Source organism: Spermophilus citellus (assembly GCF_964194105.1).
Source record: "Spermophilus citellus genome assembly, chromosome: 7".
NCBI lineage: Eukaryota > Metazoa > Chordata > Mammalia > Rodentia > Sciuridae > Spermophilus > Spermophilus citellus.
In genome coordinates, this window is record NC_138188.1 from 121032193 (window position 1) to 121050219 (window position 18027).

The 18027-nt window shown below is 43.1% G+C and overlaps 1 long non-coding RNA gene across 1 annotated transcript; it reads left to right on the forward strand.

Annotated features, from left to right (window-relative positions):
* The first annotated feature begins 141 nt into the window (after positions 1–141).
* On the forward strand, positions 142–13056 carry LOC308653696. The gene is made up of 3 exons (XR_014023088.1): positions 142–1559; positions 11852–11993; positions 12091–13056. It is a non-coding gene; the product is annotated as an uncharacterized lncRNA (long non-coding RNA).
* Positions 13057–18027: the final 4971 nt, after the last annotated feature.

The following is an 18027-nucleotide window of genomic DNA, read 5'->3' on the forward strand; positions in this document are numbered from 1 at the left end:
CGGTGGGCACTTGTTCATTTCCCCAAGCCTTCTCCTGGTGGCTGGGTGTTTGTTTAGAGACGGCTCCAAGAGCCCCCTGAGCTGCCTGTGCAGCGCGCCTTAGATGTGGTATTTATTTTCTTAGTTCTGTGAACACCTGGGAGGGAAAGTGGAGAAACTGGGATTTATTTTTTAAACTGGTGTCATAATCTTGTGTAAAAGGGGAAAGAAAAAAAAGAACACCCCCAGTTTCTTTTCTTCCTGAGCCAAAGCGTGTTTCCTGTTGAGTTCCGAGCCCTGGTGGCGGACTATTTCCCGAAGGCAGAGAAGATGAGAGGACAGGACTGTGCTGGGGACAGGAAGACAGTCCATCAGGCAGTTCCCATCACCTCTCCGCACTTCCCACCCTCAGATTCTGACCTGAAGGACCTTCTCATGGTCTTATGTGTGTATATATGTAGCATATATATTTATATATAACATATAAATATTTATTTACGGCTGGACTTTTTCTGATTGGAAATAAACACAGGTAATATGGGAATAGAAAGCGGGAAAGGAACCTTCCACCATTTCATTGTCAACACCTTTCCTCGTGCTGATCATAATGTTTAAGGGAAATGGAAGGATGTCCTTATTGTGAAGAGTCCTATTCTGGATCATCAAAACCGCCATGAAAGATATGCTGGGCAGGTTTACTCTCCCATTTGTGAGATAAGGAAATAGAGAAAAGTGAAGAGACAGCTCCATGGTCTCTTGGCTAATGTGTTTTGAGAGTAGGTGCCACTAAGAAGACAATTACTAGAGGAAAGAACCCACACAGCTAGGAATAGGGTCATTTCTGGTCTCTGAGAAGTGATTCCACTTGGATCCAGGGTGCCAGGGGAAAATGAGCATGCAGCATATGTGTGGACGGGACAACCCCAGGTGAGAGATCGGGGCCTTGGTGTGCTTCCAAAAGTTCTCTCTGACCTAACCTAGAGAGAAGTTGGTCTGAAGTTGAAGACATGAGACAGATCATCACATTGAACCCTCCACATATCTCCTCATCATGGTCACCAGAATCCCTTCATTTGGAAACACAGTGAAAAGTCACAAGCAGGACTGAGGCACCTTCTGCAAGGTGCTGCCAGCCAGGACAGAGGGGTGTCAGCAGAGCTCAGTTGGCTTCATTCACCTGGCTCCGGCATTACCTCCCCTTCCTAAGGGCAACTATGCAGCACTTCATCGGTGGAAAACAACAGTTCCTCTACCCATTAGCTCACTGGGACTTCCATTCTCTCAGATTTCTCAAGAGAAAACATGAGCTACTTGACATCATTCCAATGAGCTGCTTTTAATCTCCTTGCATTGGGCCAGGAGCTTTGGACAAGGAAGACAATGTTAAAATTGTGTGCACAAATGGAGCCCACCTCTGAAGGAAGTAATCTTCTAGGACCATCTTGGACTGAGATATGAGACCATCCTGCGCAAATAACAGTGCAGAAATGCTGAGCAAGGGGAAGAGCAGGTCACCTGAAGAATATCCTTACTGATGGAATCCTATGTGGTGTGACCAACAAGCTCCAGAATGACTACAGGTACTATCTTGGAAGCAACTTGATTCTGAAAGTGAGGCAGGTTCAGGTTTAGGGTCACTGATTCTGAGACATTTACAGAAGTATTTGTGTATGTTTCAGCCCTCATTCCCCAAGATTGAGGCTGTTGAGACATGGCACCAGCAACAGGTGAAATTGATTCTCAGAGTCTCACAAGTCACAAAGGGAACATGCAGAATTGGCTCCTACCTGCTTTACCCTAGTGCATAGGACTTTAATGTTGCTTGAGAGATGTACCCCAATCCTCCTTAGAGGCACAGAGTATAAAGAACTTGAGTGGAATTGCGCTTCTGATGTGTTAGCCTTAGCAAGTCTTGTGTTGCTGTTAAATCTTGCTTTGCAAATCATCTTTTAAACAACATGACTGGTTTCTTATTGTGGAGTAGTGCCTCATTGTATCGACCCCCACAGAAAATTCCGAGGTTAGCAGAGAAGGTATTATTATCTCAATCCTAATGAGGAGAAGGAGGCTTGATGAGGTTTAGTGACTTCCAAAGCCATACAGGTAGTCAGGGAAGAGCCCAGTCTCTTATTTCTTGTCTTATTCTGATTCTTACCATGCTACAGACATGTTCTCACCTGCCTTCATGCTTCCACCCCACTAGCAATAAAAACAGTGAAACAGGAAATCGTCAGTACTTTGTGTTATCCCTGGACCAGTGGGCTGGGAGCTGCGTCTCATTATGCCTTGGTCTTTGTGGGGTTTCCCCAGTGAATTGAAAGTGGAGATAGACTTAGCAGGATGATTATATTCAGGTCAGAGACCAGTTCCTCTTAAGAGAGTTCTTTCCACAGATGGAAAAGATACGTTAAAATTGCCAAATAAATTAGGAAATACTTGGCAGAACCGGGAAGAGCCTCCAGACTGGCGTTACATAACATGCATATACATTATACATATGCACATTATATAAGGTGACATAGTACTTAATGTGCTGTATATATTATGTAAATTACATATTTGTGAGTAATCATGATAAATATAGAGCCCCACTAATCACTTTTTTACACATACTCAGTGACAGATTAGGAAGTTACTTTGCCAGAGAGGCTTAAAACTTACACTCTCCTGCTGCTTTGGTTCCAACTCCTGCCAAAAATACTTGCATCAACTTTTCCCATCTCTAGCCCCCTCTCTTCTTGGCCAAAATTCTCAGTTACCTCCTGTCCCAACGAGGCTGTGCCTTCCGTACAACACTGCCACAATTGGGATCCACAAAAATAGAATCCTGGGGAGGGGAAGTATCTAGATTCCCAGATTCCCTATGTCACAGACCTATACCTCAACACTCCCAGGCAGGTGGGTGCCTGATGCTAACCTTAAGGGGAAGGAAGAAGAGCCTACCAACTCTACAAGGAAGGAAAGATCCATATGAGCCACCAATTTCAGTATCCAACAGTAATCAATCAGTCTAGCCTAAGATTGAAGTCATGTCAAACATCTAGTCTCAGTCCTTACAGTATATCTGAAACCATAATTTACTAGAATGCATCTCAAAACACTAGTATCCATAAAGCGTTCCATGAAGAAAAAGGTCTATGGTCAATACTAGATCCCTTCCAGAAGATACAGAGAGATATGTTGAGAATTTACAGGAAAGACCAGGACATTCTTTTACTCTCAACATCTGTAGAGTGGAAAACACCACCATTTTTCACTGGTAGCGGTAGTAGTATTGTTAGTTCTCAGTGGAAATGGGCACATGCAAGTACTTTTCCAGGACAAGAAGTCTCCATCAAAGACACTGGGTATTTTGCGTTTGCTTGCTTGTTTGCTTGTTTGAGATGTTTTTCACTACATTTCCAGGCTTGGTCTCCCACACTGGGAGTACAGGCAAGTGTCACTGCATCCAGCTAAGCCCTCTTCCTTGTTTGTTGGTTTTTTAAAAATATTTATTTATTTATGTATCTTTAGTTTTAGGTGGATACATTAGTTTGTTTTTATGTGGTGCCAAGGATAGAACCCAGTGCCTCATGCATGCTAGGCGAGCACTCTACCACTGAGCCACCACTCCAGCCTCTCTTCCTTGTTTTTTTCTATGTGATTGTCTATATTTTTATTGTTCCTCTCTACACATCTTCAAGCAAGAATGATGAATCTGGATATTTTGTTCCTTAAATGGGGAAAAGACTGCAGAGAAGGGCAGAAGGTGGGGGGGAGGGGTGCATTAAAGGGGAAACATGACAACTGTGACATCTGTATAGCTCCAGAGAACAGAACCACATCTAAAGAATCCAGGTATAGAAGGTGAAATTTTGTTCCATTGAATGACTGCTCTTGGGGCTGGCTGAGGTGAAAGGTCTGCCTTTAAGTGGGAATGAGCAGCCACATGCTCTTACAGGAAAAGCTTTGACCTGATTGAGTGGGGAGCAAGCAGTAATTGTCCTAATCTTCTCCCAAAAGCTGTTGAAACTGTTTCTGTAGGTTAGGTCAGTGTTAAGTCTATTAATTCCTTTTAAATAGCATTTCTTGGTATCACCTGACTGAAATAATAAAAAAAAAATTAAGAGAGATTTCTAAATCAGTGGGCACTGACCAGTTAGACCAGGCTTATATATGGCAGGACTGACCAGACTCTGGTACCCTCAAGGGCAGCTGGTGATAGCTGTGACCTCTCCTTGATAGCTCTAATAGTTGAGGAATGGATTATAGTATTAAGACAAAAAAAAAAGATTTTACATTCCTAATTGGATATCCATATGAGCAGTTTGAAAGTCTTTTCCCCCCTCACAAATATAAGACCTAGATCAGACTTGCAATGGCAAGGAAAGAGAAATTCTCCCACACCTCAAGTAGTAACCAAATTTTAAGTAAAACTTGGATTGCACAATCACACAGACGTTCACATGGAGCCATTGTGTTTAGTTCAACTTCATGTTCTGCCATATTGGAGAATGTATTTGGACATTTTGTTGTAGAGAGAAAACCGGAAAGGGAGATAAGAAAGGGAATTCCTGGGCTCAGTTGGTAGAGTGCTTGCCTTTTATGCACAAGGCCCTGGGTTCAGTCCCCAGCACCCCCCTCCCATTAAAAAAAAAAAAAAACAGAAAGGGAATTCCCATTCATTGCTTTCTAGGTGCCAGTTACTATGTCAAGGTCTTTTCATGTACTATCCCTTTTAATACTCAGAACAGCCTACTGTACTTATTTCATAGATAAAGGAATTAATGCATAGGAAGGGGAAATATCTTGTCCAACAGAGAGCAAGCAGTACGATCAGGACTTGACACATCTTTCTGGCATCAAAATCTATTCTTTTCCTACTATATTTTGGTGTCATTAACATTCTTATTTAATTTTTTCCACCCTACCAACATCCTAGGTGAAGTTACATTGCGTAGACAATCCATATCCTATCTATTCCACCTCTGTGGAGTCATCTAATCATCATCCTACTGAAGAACTTCCAGTGCTTATTCATATTTAAACTCAACAGCCTCCATGGACAGCTGGATCCCCAAACCTCACCCTTGCTATCCAGTTGGCAGCTATCCCTTAATCTTCAATGTCTTCACGTTCTGCCAGAGTGGGACCTATTTCCCAGCACCTACCTAATACATTTTGTTGTTGTTGTTGAGCTCTGTGAGTGGGAGAACAGCCAACAGTCTTCTCTGGCTTAAATACCATGGTCAATAGTGACCAGCCAACTTGGGGAAGGAGCTTTGGGTTGTTGAAGGGAGCCTCCAGCAAGGAGGCTTTGCATGTGATCCTCATTAGTGATAGGCGTGGGCTGGGCCATCTGTGTTCCACAGGAGAACAGAATGGGAGGCTGCCTTTCAGATGCCAAGAGATGCTATCTAATGGAAGATCCAGAGAGCTCAAAAAGCAGAGCAGCATCATTCCACATGGGTATCTCTGTGGGGAACCAGGGACACAGAAAACTTAAGAGGTATTGGGAATTACCTACTTAGCTTGCTGGGCATTCCACCCTTGCCACCATTTTGTCTTGCACCATGGTGCAGGATGCCAAGCAGAGTCCTGCAGCCTCATCTGATAATTAAACTGCCTTAGAACCATGAGGCACCTAGATTGTCCTGAAGTCTGCAGATGTAACAGCAGGTGCTTTATAGCAAGGCATTAGAGTTTACCATTAAGCCGCCAAGTCTCCCAGGGGTCAGGAAACACTGCAGATAGAAAAGACTGTTTCATTGAATGTTAATTGGAGATTCTAGAAGAATAAACAGAAACTATGAAGGACTATTACAAATGGGTCAAATTAGAAAAATGCAATTTGGAAGCAAAAGAGGATAACATCTAGCCCAGAATCAAGCATGTAGTAGGTAGCAAGTAAATATTTGCTAAAGGACCAAATGAATGAATAGCTAAAGCAGGTATCTGTCCTTCCACCCTGAATGGGTGGAGGGGCAGGGGGATGAAAGCTTTTAACTAACAACTCAGGAACTTGAAACCACAGGATGTAGAGGGAGCTCACGGGGGCCTTTACCCAGACATCTGTTGAATGATGGATACAGCTAAATATGGATCATCAAAGGACTTTCTAGGTCACATGGAGGGCAGCTTCATGATTCAGAAAATACGAAATTCAGCTTATACAGAAAGGCAGAAATATTTGCCTTCCACTTCTTACAGATCAAGTCAGAACTGACAAAGAGAAAAAGGGCAGTACAGAAGTGGAGTAGCAACACAGTAAGAGATCAGCATAATAAGGTACAGATTCATGAGATGAAAAGAGAGAGAACTGGATGGTTTAGAAGACTGATTTGGACAAGGGAGGTAGGTGAACATGAGCACTGTGTCCAAAATTGCGGGGTGGGGGGGGGGGAAGTACTGAGAAATCCAAAAGAAAGATCTTACAGTTGAGCTGATGGCAAAACAGAAACATCCAGGTATTCATGAAATTGTTATTAAATAACAGCTATCATTTAGTATCTAGTTAAAGTCCATTCCTTTTATAACCATTGTGGAACTTCACAAGAACCTTGTGAAGTTGATTGGTGCTATATGGCTCCCTATTTGACAAGGGAGGACACAGAGAGAAACAGGGCACATCTCATAGTAGCAGATCCAGGACTCAGATCTGTCAGTATCTGTCTTCAAAGCCTGTGTTCGTGCCTGCGGTACCATTAATGATTCCCCTGAGCTTCAAGCACCGTGACAGGTTTACGACCCGAAAACCATAACCCTGTGTGTGGCTTACTTTCTCTCAAACTTGACACCCAAGTCCCTCTCTTCTCTCTTCCATGGACCTGGAGAGGAAAAAATAGCACTCTTGTGAGTGGGTGCAGGGGCACCCAGGAGCAGGAGGAAAGCAGTTATGGGAATCAGAAGGCCCATGTGCACCTTCTCTCCTCCCTTCCTCTTAGGTCCTCACTCCCAGGCACCAACTGGAGTGTGTCCTAAGACTTCTCAGAGAAGAAATGGCCAAGAATGGATACCCAGTGAAGAACTCATCTGGATCAAGTATTCACACAGCATTAAAGATTCATGGAGATGTAGTAAAAATCAAGGGCAATGAAAAGAGTTCAGACAGACATTAGAATTCAGTAACTGATATCTAAGGGTGGAATGAAGATTTGAAGTGTCCTTTTACAAATTCTGTTGGGTGAGTCATGATTTGGGATTAAAAAAAGACTGCCTCTGGAGCAATGCGAAAAATTGAACATTTTTTTCCTTTCGAAACAATGAAATTCTTTTAAAAATGGAGGCTTAGGAAGAATGACAAAAGGAGGGATGATAAAAATGGTAATTTCTTTTTACCTTAGATAATAGAAAAGGAATTTTAAAATCCTACAATAAATAAATGGCAATCCAGAAGAAATTTCCAGAAAGTCTACCTTTTCTGTTTGAGGGGCTACACAATAGTACCTGCCAAGTGATTAATCAACTTTTTTTTTTTTGGTCTTTTTTTATTTTTTAAAGAAAACTGGTACCACCAATCAGTAGCCAAAATATGACATGATCTTCAAGAAAAGTTTTCCTGGTGAATATTTCCTTTCTCCCCAACATCCCTGAGGTAAAAGGATTGAGCACTAGATCTTTTAACTCAGAGCACCAAATGTTCATGAGGTGTTAATAATAGAGGGTGTCACTGACCTGCTATTTGGGATGAACTACCTTCATACCCTTCTGCTCCTAGGCATTAAGGTAATCTTCATCAACCTTCACCCCCACATCTACTCCCTGTCTGCCTCTTAACGGCTCTACAGGCTGAACATACGCCTTGGAACTAGAACATCTGGAAATAATTTCTTTTTTATGAACAAGTTCAAATATACTAAAAAGTAGAACCTTGAGTATGTACCCATCATTTAGATTTAACAATTATTAACATTTGCCATACCTGTTTCATCTTTTATTTTTTTCTGACTGAAAATTTTGAAGGTAAATGATAGGTATCATGACATCTCACACCAAAATATTCCAGCATGCCTCACCATGAGAGAGTCTTTCCTTTTTAAAGTAATTTTTATGAGTTCATTTTAGTTATAAATAATATTAGAGTTCATTTTCACATAATTAATGCAAGCCATGGAATATAATTTGTTCCACTTCAGTCCCCAATACTTTGCCTTTTCCTTCCCTCCTCCCTTCCTCTCTTCCTTTCCTCTATTCTAGTGATTTTTCTTCTATTTATTTATGTTTTTAATTAGTGCATTATGGATATACATAAAGGTGTGATTCACCTTGGTGTTTTCATATTTGTACACAGGGAAGTTTGGTCAGATTTATTCCACCATTCCTCATGGGCGGGGAAGATCCTTTCTTAAGCTTTAAAAGATTGTGCGTATCATCCGTGTTGCTAGAGGAGAATTCAAGGTGTTGTGCATATGAGCTCAGTTATTTCCCAACTGACCGAATCAAGTTGGGAATGAAATAAATAGATATTGATCAAGGCATCACCCAATCATTCATGAGGAGAAAGTTTTGAGTGGAACCCAAGGAAGATCTTAGCTGTATTCAAAACAGTCCTGGTTGAGCTGGAAAGAGGAAAGTAAATGGCATATTAACTAAATTCTCAAAAATCATTAGATAATGTTATGAGCATTCGTCATGCCAAGAGAAAAATGTGAAACATTTAAAGGCGTTACAAATTCACCTGAAAAAATCACGTTCTTATTTCTGAAACAAAAATTGCTTACAGTATTAGGTACTGAGTGACTGGGCACCATCTTATTTTGAAAAGCTTAGAACAATAGAACATCATATCTACAGGTTCATTTATTCATATAAAACACAGATACTTATCACCTCATTATGTGAAGATTGTGAAACTAGACTGGGGGAGGGTGTCGGCTACTGAGATATACAGACAGATCTCTCTCCCCCTCCACTGGAGCACAGCTGAACTAGAAGTGTGTCAACCCCCGAGAGAATGTCTGGGAAGCCTGGTTGAAAAGTCTTGGCTCATTTATGCAGAGATGATTTTCAATACACAAAGTATAAGCCATGCTTGCCCCAGGGACCAGAGTGAGCTGACTGCAGGTGTTCTGGACAAGATGGTGGGTAAGGTGGTTGGTTAGTTTGTTCTCAGAGATCCAATGGCTTAGTGATTCTGCCCATGAAAGGGAAGCAGGTGACACCAGTGACAGCAGGTTCCAAAATGTTCAGCCTGCCTCAGTCAATAAATGAAATAAAAGTTTCCCATTTGAGCATAGCCTAGGTAGCACCATCAACTGGAGACCAAGGCCTGATACTCAATCAAAGCCTGACTCTCAGCCTGTGAATGGTGGACCTCACTAGGCCCATCTGATTCCTCAAACATAAGGAGGAAACCTTTCTCATCCATACCCCAAGTGCACATCTGCATTCCTTTTCTCATTAAACACCCCCACCTCTCCCACTGCTGCCTCCACACCATGGGGTTCATGAGATCCAGCACTCTTTGCTTTCCTCACATGGACACCATGAGGAATGTAAGTCTACATTGACTGGCACAGAGAGGAAAATCGCTTTCATTATCCTGAGTGTGATAACATGTTTTCTTCCCAGAGCACCCCCTCTTCATAAGAACACATCTCTTCTAAGCTCCCTCCTCCTATCTAACCCCTGCCCCTGAAGCTCAGGATCTGCTGATGGGCGTGAAAACACATGAGCTCACTGGAGCTTATATAAGAGCTCTTGGCAGGTCTTCCCGAGACGGATGGCAGGCTGGGTCTCCGCACACTTGCATTTGCCTTGCTTAGGCAGTGTGATTCTTTTTTTTTTTCTCTCTCTCTCTCTCTTTCTCTCTATCTGTTTAGAACAGAGAGGCCTATTTGCACCCATGCTCATCAGTCATTTTGTAGCAGGAAGGAGAAAGCACAGTGTTTCCTCCTAGTTCCCAGTGATTCCATTGGGCACAACTTCCTGAGGGGGAAATTGGGAACTCAAAACACAAAATTCATTTGAATGTGTCAAGCCCCCACCTTTAGTCAGCTGTTGTCCATCACATGGCCGTTCCTTTTTGGGTCACTGCAGAGAAGCAATGAGAGAAAAGATGGGGAAACGGGGAGCCTGAAGGCCAAGGCTCCTTAGCATCTCAGAGGACTCCAGCTCCAGAGTCCTTTCCAAGATGTCTGTCAGCAGGACTAAGGCAAAGGGAAAAGCAAAATAGATGGGAATTTCAGTCTTTCCACAGAGGAAGAAATGATCTCAAAGGCAGGTTCTCTGCAGGAAATGGATCCTGCCTCCAGTTGATTTGGTGAGAATTCCCACCCATTCCCAAACTACATTTTCTTGAAGGAGGAAAGAAACCTCTGGAAACTACTCAGGAAACTCAGAGAGGTGCAGAATGAGAGAAAGCAAGGAATCCATGAACCAACCTCCAAATTCAGGGGATATTTTCACATGGCCTCCAAGAAGAGAAGGAGCAGTTTTGTGTCAGGATTTGATTCTTCTGCCACTGGAGAAAGGAAAGGAAGCAGGAAGACCTTGAGGCCCTGTTCAATGCTGTACGCCCCACTCAGTTACCTTGGGCCCGGCAGCCCTGCCGTTCTGTCAAGGAGGACACAAGGTCACAACCTTCACCCCTTCTCCTTCCTCAATTTCACAGCTGTGTTCCGAGGGCACTTGCCACCCACAGCAGTGGGTGGGGAAACCTACCCTTCTCCCTCTGCTCAGCATTGAACTTCTTGAGTAGGACCAACTCTAGTTTCTACAATGACACCAATTAACAATAGGGACTTGGGCCACTCAGACTGTATTGTGCTTTTTCCCACATGCAGAATGAGGCTGGATAGAATGATTCATGCATGCACTTATTGATTCATCAACAAATAATTTGTTTTTAAGCAATGTTTATTTGCCAGGCATTGTGCCCTAATCTCTTAACATGCCTCATCTCTTCTCTATCTTTTCCTACCCTTACCCACCCTGAAAAATGATTTCTTCCACTTTTCCTTTTATTTTCATGATGTTTCTCTTCACTCTTCGTAGCCCCCATGATTTTTGTTTGTTTGTGTAGAGTGTTCATACCAAAAAAAAAAAAAAAAAAAAAAAAAAAAAAAAAAATCCAGAAGATCAGAAGGGATTTAAAAAAAAACATCTGCCCACTTTGCTACCTCCAGCATACTTGTGCTTAAAAGGCCCAGGAAAGATCAGAGGACACACTCCAGATCCCAGCTTCAGGATGTACCTGGTATCTCACAGCTTCTCCCATAGACAGCTGTCCTTGGTGTCCAACCGAAATCCCTCTGTTCAGTACTATTCTCCTTCTCTACCTCTTGAGTCACATCACAGGCATAGGGTGCTTTATGGGGTACAGCATATTTGGAAAGTTTAAGGACATAGTTGAATATCTCATGCCATGAGGATATTAGTATAAAAACAATAGACTCAGTGAGTTTGGTTTCTGTAAAATCAACAAAACAAATGCAAGCTCATTTGTAGAGCCCTACTGCAGTCACAGTTTCTAACAGACCATCTCAATTAAGGTGAAAAGTCCAATGATCAGGGAGTTCTGGATCAGCCCCCTAGGGTTGTAAAGGCCCTTACTTACATATCAATCCAACCCTTCACATGGATTTGGTAGCCAGCACAGCTCAAGGCCTGCTCTTTGTTGATTGTAGCTGAATGACAAGTGCTCACTTGGTCCTTGTTCCTGCATAATAAAGAGAGTTACTCTCCAAAGCCTTTTCCCCAGGCCCCTGGGTAGGAATCCAGTGAAGTGTATGCCTGGACAGAGCCTGATGCTCCAGATGTTGTCCTTTTTGATCAGTGCCAACCTGCCAAGGTAGTCTACAGTCTTGAGAGAGACAGTGTGACCTAGTGTGTCAGTTACCCAATAAAAAGGCTGACTTCAAAATCTACAGCATTGTGTTTCTTTCTTCTCCAGATGGCAAGAAGCAGGTGACCCAGCTACAGAGAAGAGGCTTCACAGCAAGTTGCTGACCCAGCTTCCAGCACAGCTGTCCTCCTCCATAGAATGGGAAGAAGTAAACTTTTATGCTTCTCTGTGCCATTGACCTTAAGGCTTGGTGGGTATCTTAGGGAAAGAGTTCTTGTTGGCCAATAACACAATTCTGAGAAGCCTGATGAGGGGGTGTTCTGATGGGTGCTTTTCTCTCTCTGCAGAAAACAAGTGAGAGCCTTCTATCTTGGAAAAGTTGGTCAAATGCTCCATGGAAGTTATTGGGGAAAGGAGCGAATCCACATGCCATGAGGCGATGAGGGATGAAGCCCTGCCTAGAAAAACAAGAGCAACATGGAGAGTGGGCTACAGTCCTATCTCAGCCTTGTGGTCTTGAACATGACCTTTAGCCTTCTGGGACCTCTCTTTCTACCACCTATTAAGTGAGGGAGCTCTAAAGACCATCCTGCATCAGTGATTTTGCCTCCCCCTGGGATAAATGCTGCAGCCATAGGAGAGAAGGCAGGTTCCTTGTCCTCTTGGGTTTCCCACCAGACCCAAGGCTTCCCCCAGCCCTGCTGACACAGAAGGGCTCCTCCTAGCCCCTCAGCCAAGAATCGACTTTCTTTTCCTCTTGACAATCGAATATATTTGGAAACCAGTTCATTTGGGAAGCCCAATATGAAACACCACAAAGAAACTCTTTAGTAAGCCCTCCACCTACACACACACACACACACACACACACACACACACACACACCAAATCCTGAAATGTAAGTGTTTTCCCTTCTGTGTACCAAACTTCTTTTGGCCCTTTCTACTTGCCAACAAGTTGGGAGAAAGTTCAATCCCACAAGAAAATGCATTGCTCCCATTAGGGAACTCACAAATCCCACATGTTTGGGGGTGACCCTGGGCACAGCTAAAGATCCTAACACACTTCAACTGCAATCTATAAATGCAGACTTTACCAGTCAAGACTGCAGCAGAAACTAATTAGCACAGTGCCAGGGTCCTTCCCTCCCTGCTCTCCCACCTCCACTGCCTCCCCCACCATGGACATGTTGTTCCCTAACAGTGGTTGCCTGCTCAAGCCTGCCTGTCTGCCTGCACAGAGTGCTGTGGACTTGTTCTGTAATGCACTGTGTGTGTGTGTGTGTGTGTGTGTGTGTGTGTGTGTGTCCTGACTCTGTGGTTTACTGCAAATAAAGATGACAGCAGATGATTGGCCCCTGACCTCCTGATGGTTTCTTTCCATGTCATTTCTTGAGAAAACAGGATTGGCTGATCTGCTACAGAACTCTGGGGATGTGCATCCTGCCCGGAATCTTCTGTAACCTTTTCACAGTTGCACACTGCCAGGAAGGTACCTCTGATTTGCCATGGCTGAGAGGAATTGAAATTCTCTGTTGCCACTTTCTTGGTGTTGAAGGAGAGAGAAAGGAAGCCAAAACCCCTATTTAATAAGCCCTGCTAAACACTTTATATACATCATCACATTGACATCTGAAAACTCCCTTGTGAAGTGGTGAGCATTTTATAGATGGTGAAACAGAAGTTCAAAAACGATGATTAACTTGCTCAGCAAGTAACACAAGTAACCCAGTTCTCTCTCATACCCCCAAATTCAAGGTCTTTCCTCAAAACTAGTGTTTCTCCAAGTGTGGCCCATGGACTGCTTAGATCAGAAATACCTGGGCTCCAGATTCCTGCGTCCCACCCAGACTTCCTGAGGCATGACATCTAAGAGTGGGACTCTGAAACCTGATATTTTATAAGCTGGGGCTTCAGATGGACATTGTGCCTATGGAAGTTGGCACCCACTGCACCATGCACTGCTGGAGGGCAGGACCATTCTCAGAGGACCAAGATAAGTCCCAGCTTTAGAGCAGCTCAGAACCTAGAGTCTACCCACAAGTGCCTGTAGGCAGAAGAGGTATGGTGAGGAAGCAGGTCTGGAATGAAAAGAGAGAATGGGAAGCCAGGCAGGCTGGGGGCTTCACTTCACCCCAGAATTCAGACCCAGGAGCAAAACCACCCACTAGTCTACAGGCTGTGGTTGTCCTGAGCCAAGGGTTCAAAGTCTCACCTGGGTAGGGCTGGACAAGGAGAAGTGGGCTCCGCAAGGCAGCCTCAGGGGCTAGACCTGCTGTGGGTAGCCAGCCTTGGAGGATAACCATGGTTACAGTGCTGTTGGCCAGTCTCCTGGATCTAAAGAGCCATTACTGTTGTCTCTCCAAGCTCTTTCTACCACAATTGACCAACAAGGCTCCAGAAGCCTCAGAACTCATGCCCTGAATCCTCAGACTCCTCCATGTCCTTGCTGTCCTTTTTAGAGCTGGGCAAAGACTCTGACCTCAGGGAAGCTGACCAAGATGTTGTTACTCTTTTCTGCCCATTTCCCCCTCCTTCCACCTGGATCTGCCAAGTTTTATTTTGACTAGGTGGAGGTTTCTGAAATGATGGTTGGGAAGTCCAAGGTGGGGCACTGTGAAACACATCCATAATTGCTACACGGGGCAGAAAAAAATACTAGAAATAGCTCAGCTACCCACTCATCTGCAGAGATCCAGCGAGCTTCACACTCGTCCTGCTGCAACACTAACTATGCATGAAAAATATTTCTTTCTGGAAAATGGTTTTTCTTGTGTCAAGAAATCAAGAAAACACCTCTTGTTCAGAATAGGCTATCACCAAATCAGCAAAACACTTAGGACGGTAAAAAGTAGTTCATGATAGAGAATTCTTAGAGTGAGATTTTTCTTGAATCTCTGTAGCTAACAAAAGAATTATGTAAACAAGGAAAATGTCAGTCCATTCAAAAGCAAAAGCCTTTAGTGGTTGTGTTTGCATTTTGAACTATAGCTAAGAATAAATGATGCCTATTCATTCGCTGTAGTATTTACAGGAGTCTCCAACTCATATGATCATGTTCCTGCTCCATCCCCCACTGAACAGGTTACCGTGCACCCTTTGGAGTAACAAAACTGCCTTTGTTTTTAATGTTCCTCCCTCCTACTTTTCATTAACCAGACTATCAATTATTACGGAAATATTTCTGAATCTAAAACCCCAAAGTAATTCACAGAGGGAGCAGAAAGTCAACAAAGGCATCAGAAAAGGAGAGGGAAGCAGATCAGAAAGAAAGATCAGAGAGATCAGAAGAACATTGAGGTCTTCGAATTGGAAGGATCACTTGATCCAACTTCTTACCCAAAACAGAACTCCTGTAAACAGCCCCTTGTCCCATACATAGCCCCTGTGCTTAAAGACTTCCACCATGGGTGACTTGCTACCTTCTCAGGAAGTTCACTTAGGAGCAGCTCTCTGAGCTTTAGATAGGCTCCTATTGCACCCAAACCTACCTCCCAGAAATTTCCACCATTAGGTCCTGGCTTGGCCATTTGCAACAGAGAAGAAACTTCTATTGTGCAGAACAGCCTTCAGATATTTAGAAAGAGCTACCTTGTCCTAGCTAAGTCTTTTTACTTTTCTTCCTCCAGACTAAACATCCTCCATATCCTTAAATCATTTCTTATATGTTATAACTCTCAAACCCTAAGCTACTCTTGCAACTTTCTCTGGAACAACAACAGTTTGCCAACGTCCCTCTTAAAATGTGATTCCCAGAACTGAACAATACACAGTGCCCCAGAAACAGATGGATAATTACAGAGCCGCATCCCTTGCTCTAGATACTACATTAGCTTTCTTTAGCAACCATATCACCCTGTTAATTCATCTTGCTCTCACATTTGACAAAAATCTTCTGTACTCTTATGAATGACAATAACTACCACTGGTGTCTTAGTCAGTTTTCTGTTGCTATAATAAAATTCCTGAGGCTGGATACTTATAAAGACAAGAGATTTATTTACCTTGCAATTCTGGAGGTTCAAGAACATGGCACTGGCTACTGCTAGGCTCTGGTGAGGGTCTTATGGCAAATGGCATCACAATGGTAGGAATGTGTATGGAAAACATTTCATGGTGAGACAGGTCGTCAGAGATATCTGAGGGATCAAACTTGCTCTTTTATAACAATTCACTTTTGTGGGAACTAATCAGAGTCTCATGAAAGCTACCTTAATCTCTTCCAAGGGCAACACCCCCAATGACCTAACCACCTCCCATTAGACTCCACCTTTTAAAGGTCCACAATCTCTATACCACACACTGAAGACCAAGCAACACCTGAAACCTTGGGGCACAGACTACATTCCAACCATAACAATTGCTATGTTGCTTCCAGATGACAAAGTCCTTTTAGAAGCATGCTCTCCTTTGCTCCTCACAACCACCCAGTGGTGCTGATTAAAAATGAAGGAACAGTGCTGGGGTTGTGGCTCAGCGTTAGAGGGCTCGCCTAGCACTTGTGAGGCTCTGGGTTCGATCCTTAGCTCCACATAAAAATAAACAAATAAAATAAATGTATTGTGTCCAACTACAACTAAAACATAAATATTAAAAAAAAATGAAGGAACTAAGCCTGGCATGGTGGCACATGGCTGTAATCCCAGCAGCTTACGAGGCTGAGGCAGGAGAATTGCAAGTTTAAAGCTAGCCTGGACAACTTATCGAGAACCCTTCTCAAAATAAAAATGAAAATGGGCTGGGGATGTGACTCAGTGATTAAGCACACCTGGGTTCAATCCCAGGTACAAAAAAAAAAAAAAGGAACTAAGATTTTCCCAAGGTCATACAATCAGGCCTCAGCCTTGAACCTGCAATTCCAAGTACTCCTCCAAACACACCCATGCTGCCTTTTCACTTAAAGTACTGTTTGACCAGAAAGTTCTCCCTGGTTTCATTTCTTAAGTGTTTATTTAAATTTTTTTTCTGTTCTATTTTGTTTTGTTGATATCTGCTCATCCTTTAATCTGTCAATGTCTTTTTGATTTCCATTTCTGTTACCAGAAAAGACACTGGGTCAGAGAGAGCCAACAGCAGAAGAGGAATAGATACCAAGCAGGAGGAGCTGCTGGGAGGGAGGAGTGGGGAAAGGAGCATCTCAGACAAGAACAGGCAATGTGGTGTGGAGATGCACGTGGAACGAGGGGATCTGGAGGAGGAGGTCTAGGCCTGTCTGCTTTGGTTGACTCTGCTACCCTAGGCAAGCCCAGAGTGAGCATCTGAGTAGAACTACTCAAATCCCAAGACCCTTCCTAGTTCCATGAATCTAATAGCCTTACCATTAATTCAAAGTCCTCTTTTAATCCAATAAAGATATGGAAAAGTAGGCTTCACTAGATATTTAATACGACTTTCTTTTGCTAAAACAAGGAAAAGTAAGGATGGCTAGCAACCATGGCAACAAGCAACAATTATTACAACTGATTGCCAGACCTAGTTTTCTTTTTTCTTTCTTTCTTTTTCCCCCTTTTCTTTCTCTTTCTTTCTTCCTTTTTTTTTTTGGGGGGGGGAGGGGGGGTTGCAAAAATAACCTGTGAAGATGTAGAACCCAGAAGGTCAGAAATCCTCAAAGAGGCTAAACAAGGAGTTCTCCAGCCATATCACCTTCTCCACAGCATCAGAGAAGTGAGGCTCTCACAGTGAACAACCCTCCCAACAGTGGCCACTTAGGTAATGTGTGGAGGGAGAGAAGCTCCTGCACATCAAGCATTTCTTACATGTCTCCCTGGGGAGGTCACAGGACAAACATTCTTGAATCATTTCATTAACATGGGAAATATCCCACATTTTTATTTTTCTGAAGCAATACATTCAAAAGAAATACAATGCAAATCCCAAATTCAAATTTTCTAGTAGCCACATACAAAGAGTAAAAAAGAACAGAAGAAATTAGTTTAAGTAAAATATTTTTGAACTCAACATAGTCCAAACACTATCATTTCAACATGTAATCAACGTAAAATATTATTAATGAGATACGTCACATTTTTCGGGGTGTACTAGGTCTTCAGAATCCAGCATGGAGTTTACACTTGCAGCACTGGCCTCTGGTTAGCAGCTCCTGTATTGAACAGGGATCACATCACGCAGAGGTGATCCCATAGCAGCTGTTGCTTCCCGTCATAGCACTTCTCAAACTACATTGTAATTGCCTCTTTCATGGTCTGCATTTTCCAACAGACTGGGTGCCCTGGGAACACAGGGACTGTGGAGTTAACTGGTGTGTTCCTCGACTCGAGCTTAGCT